This window comes from Octopus bimaculoides, chromosome 14 (genome assembly GCF_001194135.2).
Source record: "Octopus bimaculoides isolate UCB-OBI-ISO-001 chromosome 14, ASM119413v2, whole genome shotgun sequence".
In the NCBI taxonomy this organism is placed as follows: Eukaryota; Metazoa; Mollusca; class Cephalopoda; order Octopoda; family Octopodidae; genus Octopus; species Octopus bimaculoides.
Genome location: NC_068994.1, coordinates 30,472,049 through 30,480,953, shown reverse-complemented (window position 1 = coordinate 30,480,953; position 8,905 = coordinate 30,472,049). Strand labels below are relative to the sequence as shown.

The window sequence follows — 8,905 nt, the reverse complement described above, 5'->3', positions numbered from 1 at the left end:
CACACACACACACACACACACACACACACACACATATATATATATATATATATATATATATATATTCATATTACATTATATCTTGGTACCAACATCTGTCCTAAATGAAATCAACACAAACCACTGCAGACTTATGAGGAAACTACAAGTGGATGACCGAACCGGACCATACTGCCCTGCACCTCCACACTTTAACCTCAAGGATCACAAAAAGGACTTTATTACTAAACCTTCAATACGCCTAATATGCCCCACCAAATCCGATCTAGGAAGGGTAAGTAAAAACATTTTGGACAAAATAGTACCAATCGTCAAGGACAAATTAATCGTTAACCTATTGTTCTACACTGGTGAAGTTATTACATGGTTCCAGCTTCTAAAAAAACAAGAACTCATATTCCTTCCTACAATTCGACATAAATAATTACTATTCTTCTATTTCTCCTAAATTCCTTAATCAAGCTCTTCTTCTAGCTTGGAACTTTACAAACCTAACCCCACTAGAAATTAACATAATACTTAATGCCCACAAAACCCTTATTTCTTTTGAAAGCAAACTCTGGTAAAGAGCCAATAGCCATAGCAATAACCATAGCAACCTATTCGACATAACCATGGGATCATCTGATTTAGCTCAGGTCACTGACTTAGTTTTCCCAACAAATAGAATACATACATAACACCAGGCTCAAACAATACATATCTCAAATCACTTCTCAAACACGCACCAACCATCACAATCGCAACCAACCACACACACTCGTGGATGGAACCCTGGAAGGTCTTACACCTAGGCAACCTAAGCCCCACACACATTCATTTAGCACTAGGTCAAAAACGAAAACAACTAAAACCGCTAACAACATCAGGCCTCGCCACCTACATACCTTCCCCAAAAATATAGATAGCACTCCTTTATCTAAAAACTTTGCACTACTCCCAGACCCCCTAAAAAAAGTGGCGGACGCTCTATTCTGTGGTACACCCCGCCTTGTCATTTAACGTTAAGAACTTAGCTAAATCCTTCTTTAAAATACTAGACTCTAACTTCCCTCGACAACGTAAATATCATTCTATCTTTAATTGATCCACCCTGAAACTATCTTATTCTACCTCACCCAACTTTGAATCTATTGTAGCAGCCTCTAATAAGCAAAAGCTCTCTCTTTACTATCAAAACTCACATAACTACAACTTTAGTCATACGAACACTCAACACATGCACAGCTCCAGCATAGATACCCTTATATTAGACCACAACCACAACCCAACCCACATACTGACACAATGTTGGTAATGATAACGTTAATAATACTAATAATATAGAATCTTCTACCCCTTCTATAACCTTTCCTCTGACGATACTACCTCCTCTATTAATGAGCACAGTCCCCAAAACTCACCTAATTGTAATTGTCTGGAGCCATCTGCCCGTTACAAACCCATTGCAGAAGATATAATGTAATTTACAAATGCACTGTCCTTAATCTATTATACAACTCTGCAGCCATATACATAGGATCGACCAAACATTTTAAGCAACGACATGCCGCTCACCTCCACACTTTCTGCTTAATACCACAGATTTGCTTGTCAGTTGTTTGACCTTAACCAGTTGAGCATTCCCTTGGTGACTGACGATATGTGCATCTCTGATCATGAGCAGAAGTAGTGGGAGAGCATCATAGCCATGTGTTGAGAGGAATTCTTTGGGGTTTGAATAATTCCCCTTTGGAAACATGGGTGTTTTGCTCAACATCCTTAAACAAACCTTATTCAGGAACCTTTTGAGCGGAATGGGCTACTCGACCTGCGAGGTTATGCGCTGTTTATCTTGATATAAGATCACCATGTCGCGCACATATGGTTGTGATGCATGTGCCTGGTGTACCCTTATCAGACGGGTAGTCTTGATGGGTATAATGAGCTTCGTATATTTTACCCCAGTGTCACTTTGAGGGCATTCACTGCTCTCTCACTCTATAATAATAATAATAATAATAATAATAATAATAATAATAATAATAATAATAATAATAATAACATCGAAAAATACTTTAGGAATGAGAACTCAGGTTCGAAATTTCCCCAAGACAGCTGAAGAAGGCTGGTGGGTATATCACCCGAAACGTTATGTTAACAACAAACAAGATGAGGACAAATATACGTCAGATGTAAATAATGTAAATAATGTCCATAATTCCTCATCTCTTAAATATAGAACTGTATTATTATTATTATAATACACACGTACGCACATACATAACTCGCACTACACCAAATATTATCACCACAAGCTCAATAAGTGACGAAATGCACTCCCAGCAGACAATTGTGTTTAGAATACAAATGATTCTGGATGCAAACCTGTTACTTGACCCACTGAAATCCTTATCAATACCAGCAGTATTGCTTTTCGGGTGATGGCATTCATCTCCGTCGCCTGCAAGAACGAAATCGAAACAGAAAAAGTAAATTAAATGTAGTAGTAGTAGTAGTAGTAGTAGTAGTAGTAGTAGTAGTAGTAGTAGTAGTAGTAGTAGTAGAAGAAGAAGAAGAAGAAGAAGAAGAAGAAGAAGAAGAAGAAGAATTGCTAATTATTGGAACTAAAGTTTTATGCGCTTCAGTTTGACAGTTTGTGTACACTCAAGCATGGAAAGATTTCCCTATAGTCACTATCTCGAATGAAAAATTCTCCTTGTAGACTATGTGTATGATAAACATCGAACTGAGCTATGAATGAGGTTACATATTTCTGCATCGTTACGTTCCATCAGTTACAGACAGTTTGTAGACCATTAAGGACTGTCTTTTTTTTTTCTATGTAAACAGCAAGGAAGTACATTCGCTGGCATATGCTAAGTATTTGTTAAGCTGGAATTAATTACATGCGCCATTCATAGTCCAGTTTTGTGTCTTTCAACACAGTTTGTAAGGTGAATTTATCCTCCGTGACAGTTTCTGTAACGAAGATCTTTCTGTTTTAATGTACATGGACGTGTTAAATATAATATATGTAACTTTGTTTTAAGCATTGCTGCTTAGTGTGGATATAATTAAGTAAGAAATTATCGTTGTAGTTGTTGCTTGACCTCGGGACAGTTACAATTGAGCAGATCGATGATCAAAGGTATTTCAAGTAGTGACTATATCATTTCTTTTCCTTCTATGTACAGATAACTTATGGACACACTATCTGGTGTGATTTTAGGGAGATCTGGCTGTTGTTTTCTGCACGACGTGAGACCATATAGTGGTTCCGTCGCTGAGGAGGAGGAAAAGGAATATAGCGGTAGTAGTGGCAGTGATAACATGAAGAGACATAACAAAATACCACATGATATTTTGTGCGACACTCTACCGATTCAACCAATCGGTTGCGTTATTTGAAAAAATAATAAAAACTTAATTAATAATTTAGAAACTTCGAGTAAAATAATTCGTTTTTAATGGCGAAACTCGACGTAGATAAAGCTATAAATAATAAAGCAGAAGTTTTGGGTTCGATCTCACCGACAGTCTTCAATTTTTTTCTATTCAAAGGATTTTTTTTTACCCAGTATTTACATGTCATTATTTATAGTTTTATCTACTCTGAGTTCTACTGTTAAAAACGAATTATTTCAGACTGTTTGTTTTTTGCCATGTTATCCTTTTGGGCTTCGAAACATTTTCCTGGGCTGTTTGAATAAATTTCTCAATAATTTTAAACAAGCCAGCTACTAAAGCGAATATTGACATAGGATTTATAATCATAAGAGGAAAATTTCGCCATTTTGTTAACGAAAGGAACAGAACTTCGTTTATCTGAAGATTCTCACTCGCCTGTTTGGCTTGTTTGAAAAAATTCTATCTAGCGTTGTTATAGTTGAGGTGGAAATTTCATCGAGAAATCGTTTCCTCGTAATAGCTATCATTGCCTACATATATTCATGACGTCTTAAGAACCATCCTGTTTTAGAGATATAAACTCATATAGAATCATGTCCATCGTTAAGGAGGTGATTGGACGGCACTGTCCCCTCACTATTCAATGATGCACCCTCAGATTTACTCCACTTAAGTGACTCCACTTTCGTATTAATACCAATTAGTGCACACACAGAATATTCTGAAGGACCCCAGACAAAAAGGGTATTCGGTCGATCATGAAATCTTATTGCAGAATGAAAATTAGTCTTTATTGCAGAATTAAATTTAGTTTTATTGCAGAATTAAAATTAATCTTATTGCAGAATTAAAATTAGTCTTTCACTGTTCTTGAATTTATCGGATGTAAAGACAAGATGGTTACAGATGTCTATTACTTGTAGCGTTTGGTATAAATATACAGGTATGCTTTAGTAATAGAGTGTGGTATTGAAACAACGTTATGAATGCGCCAGTAATTTTACATACTTACAAACACACACACACACACACACACACACACACAAATATATACATGCATACATACATATATACATACATACATACATACATACATATGTGTGTGTATACACTTGTTTGTGATATTCGTGTGTGTGTGTGATATTCGTGCGCGCGCTTGTGTGTCTTGTTCGTGCGTGTATATATGCGTGTTTATGAAGTTGATGGCTCTTACGAGACGAATCGTGTTTTATTCTCCCTGGTATTCATCCGAAAGCCAAACTAATCTCTCCTCTAAGGAGAATGAAACAAGACTAGTCTTGGAAGAGTCATCAATTTAATAAACAAATATTTTCAGTCTATTTTGGGTTTCATTTTTTTAACAGAAACATAGAATATCTGTGTGTGTGTGTGTGTGTGTGTGTGTGTGTGTGTGTGTGTGTGTGTGTGTGTGTGTGTGTGTATCTGTCTGTCTGTCTGGGTCTGTGTCTGTCTGTCTGCCTGTGTCTGTGTTTGTGTGTGTGCGTGCGTGCATGTATGTATGCATGCATGTATGTATGTATATAAATCTATGCGCACGCGTGTGTGTGTGTGTATGTGTACGTGCGTGCGCACCCATGTTGTGTATAATAATAAATTTTCCTTCTTACTTTTCTGTTTCTAATGCCGAATAGGAAACCTGTTGATAATGCCAGTATCGCCTTCAGTAACCTGTTCAAATCCAATCAAATCCACTCTCAGACACTTTTTCGCTTCTTTTCACGATTTCTTTGTAATAATCACAGATCAATTCAAGGTAGATGAATGTACCGGTGTTCTATATGTATGTATATATATCCTATATCCTATTTTTCACGTCAGGCTTGCGGCGGTTTGTTATCACCAAATAAAATCCAAGCAATATCAGATAATTTATGGATTTATATTAACAGCTGACAACAGACACTTTATCTGCAGCCTCGCATAAGCCAAAATAATGTTAACTCAATTAATCTATCAACGTCAACTCTAACTTAGCGACAATTCCATACTTGTCATGTAGTGTGTACTGTAAAACAAAACCAACGAAGACTCTGAGATTTTTAACCAGACCTCATTCACTTCTGATGTGAAATGTCTCATCCACTACTTATCACCTATAAAATTTTCAAATTATTTATGACTAGTTTGTTTCAGGTAAGACAAGCTTCACTGTTTTATGAAACGCCCCTCTCAAGTCTTTTTTTTTTTTTTTTCACATTTAAAATATCACCTACGAAAATCCACACGTGTAGTATGCAAATGTACATTTGAATAATGCTGTGTAACGTCTTACATGTTTATTTGTTATCAATGAACAGCTGAAGCCTATGCATAATAGATTAGTTAAAACGAAGTTACGTAGTACATTCACTCTGTTTCACTTGGAAACTATTAGTTTCTTTTAGAATTATTTGTTGTCATTAACTGCACCGCCCTTTTAGATGACGTAGTAATAGACAGCAAATGTCGTCAGTGTTCTTGCTTTCTTTTTCCTTTAAAAGGATGAGGAGCTGAGGAGAGGGGATTGTATTCAATTTAGATTTTATCAAACGACGATAATTCGATGAAAGACTTCTAAATGAATAACGACAAATTTGTAAACAAATTGCGGATAAAAGCGCTTCGAATATTGACAAAACTGTTAAGTATCTATTTGATTTATTCTTCTTATTTGTTGTTGTCATTGTTGCTACTGCTACTGCTGCTGCTGTTTCGTTGCTGTAGTTGTTTTAGTTATTTAAACTATTGCTACTGATTTCTTACATTATTTCAAAGTGAGAAATCCAGCAAAGGGGAACAATCAATTATTTTAACCTTAGTGTTCAACTTGGGTTTATCGACCTCAGAAAGACAAATGACAAAGTCGACATCAATGAGATTTGTACGCAAAAATGTAAAGGGACATTATTAAACAGAGCAAGTTTTTGTGTTCTATTTTCTGTTCTGCAAATGTAACTTTACTAGTTTCTTACATTTAAACGATAGATTACGGCTCCCGTCCTTTGAACCATTTAGTGTTATCCACAAAATATAACATATTTAGACTTTTCTTGTTCGAAATGGACTGGGTTAGTGATTGCTTCACTTCCTTCGGACCAAGTATGTGTAGTGTTGTATTTATCAACCGTATTGTCTATTATACTTTTTCCTTTTTGAGAATGACATCTCTCTTTTCAACAATAACAGCGTGGAAGTCAAATTTCAACCATTCAAAAACACACATAAAAACTAACTCCACTTCAACATTTATTATTTGGTGTTCACATTTTCATCGCACCAAATGCAGCCTGGTCACTGACACAATTCCACTGCAACTGTTAATGCCAATGACCAGGTTGACACAGATATTTGATACTAAATAATGAATGTTTAAGTGAAATTAACAATTTTTCTGTCATTTTGAATGGCTAACGTATATCTTCAATGCTGTAATTGTTTTAGTTTTGACACAGATCAAATCACTTGCAAGTACATCACTGGGAAGTACATCTCCGAAATTATTCTTTGAATTTCCTGAAAAATGCTTGTTTATTGTTTTATTCTTTTACTTTTTTTTAGCCATCAGACTTCGGCCATGTTGGGGCACCGTCTTGAAGAATTTTAGTCGAACGAATCGACTCACGTACTCATTTTCCTTTAAAGCTTGGTATTTATTCTACTGGTCTCATGTGCCGAGTCGCTAATATATATCGAGGACAAAGCAGTTCGGTGGGACTGAAGTTATATATAAGACTGAGGCCATGGCAATTCAGCACTCAGTGGCCGCCCGCCGCAGTGAAGACGTCGTCCTCTTCCCTAAGTATTTGGGAAGAAGAGCAGAGAAAATTACAATACAGGGGGTGCCATCTGAACTAGATTTGTGGTGAATTTATGGTTGTGTGGTATTGCATGAAAATGAAACTCTCCTGGGCGTCAAAAGAACGACCAGCTGGAGAGAATTCCAGATCTGACCTCCCTGCCGAATGGAATAGAAGACTGAGATGCCATGTCTGTGGAATGACGGATCGTCTAACATGCGCTATCTCAAACAGATCTATCTACGACAACCTCTATCTACGACAACCTCACCTCACGCGTTACATCATAGAGAGAGTGGGTAAGGAACCTCACTGTTATGCTAAAAATTATGGCTTTAAGTTCAACATAAAATTTACGTCTAGTTTTCGAAAACCTAGTGTTCAATTTTATGACTCAAAAGTTAAGTTTTCTGGTGGCAGAAGAGTGACAGAGTTATTTTGCAAGCCTATGCCATCCCGCATTTACCTCCACCACCGCTCCGATTATCCACATCATATAATTTGGTAAAATCCGAAATCCCAGTTTCTGAGGATAAAACGGATTTGTACTGACATAGGGGATTACTGGAAACATGTAAATGCTTTTGTACACCATTATGTCAAACGCGGGTACAGTGGGAAATAGCAAATGACATAGCTAAGATTAGCAAAGACAGTCAAACTTTCACGCATAATTTTAGCAAACAGTACAATATGTGACAGAATTCTTTTAGTGATTAACTGGCACCGAAATTTCGCTGGCATTTCAAAAGTGTTATATGAAAGTTACCAGCATGTTGCGGAAAATTATCCTCGTGTCAAATAAATATTTCCTCAACAGCCTACTGTAGCCTTTAGACGGAATAAAAATATAAGAGAACTATTAACCTCTACTTCTAACTTCAAGAAAACTAACATTGGAGTTTTTTGCACACTGTATTTGAAAAAACAGTCGTAAGAGAGGTAAGCCCTGTTCATTGTTCAACAACATGAGTCAAGTGAATTCAAATTGCAGGCCTTGTGTCTATAGTAGAAAATAATGCACAAAACACAACTTGATTTATGTAGGTTGTACAACAGAACAATTAAACAAAAGATTCAATGGACACAGATATGACGTCAGGCACAATAGCAGTAGTTCAATAGAACTTGCTGAACACTTTGCATCAAATGGCTGCAATTTTGAAAAAGCCTTGAAAATGCATATTCTATATTCTAAGAAAATATTCTGAATCTGCTACACTTTCAGTACTCAAAATGCATGAGGAGAAATGTTTGCAGATTATTGACATCATGTCCCGGAGGCATAAATAAAATGACAGGAGAATTTCATCATATTTACACAAAACTGTTTGATTAGATATTTTTCGTTTTCTTTTTTCTATTTTCTTTCCTTTTCTTTTTTCCCTTTTTTTCTTTTTTTTTTTCTTTTTGTTAGTTGTAAACTTGAAATTTGAAAACTGATGGTGTCATTCCATCAATGTGAGGAGGCTGGTTGCTCTCGTTCATATTTTAGATTTGAATTTCTATAATTTTGAATTTTTATCACTTTCCATTTTGAACTCGACAAAGACAGGCTTGCTGTCGAAATATCGTTCAACCAATAAAATATCTATTACAATCATATCGCACACTTCATATAGTTCTATTTACCTTTGTGAAGAGTTACATCAATCCTTTTAAAATATCAAAATCAAGTAGATTGAGATAATTGATTTTATGTTTCACCGAATAAGAAT

At 36.0% G+C, this 8,905-nt stretch overlaps 1 long non-coding RNA gene across 1 annotated transcript in view; it reads right to left on the bottom strand.

The window, feature by feature from the left end:
* The window catches only part of LOC106884346 (uncharacterized), a 10,139-nt gene extending 4,464 nt beyond the window's left edge, over nt 1-5,675 (bottom strand). The window contains exons 1-2 of the long non-coding RNA XR_001411234.2: nt 5,019-5,675; nt 2,368-2,443 (exon numbers count right to left, since the gene is read on the bottom strand). This is a non-coding gene — a long non-coding RNA (uncharacterized LOC106884346). The remainder of the gene's footprint in view (nt 1-2,367; nt 2,444-5,018) is intronic.
* Nucleotides 5,676-8,905: the final 3,230 nt, after the last annotated feature.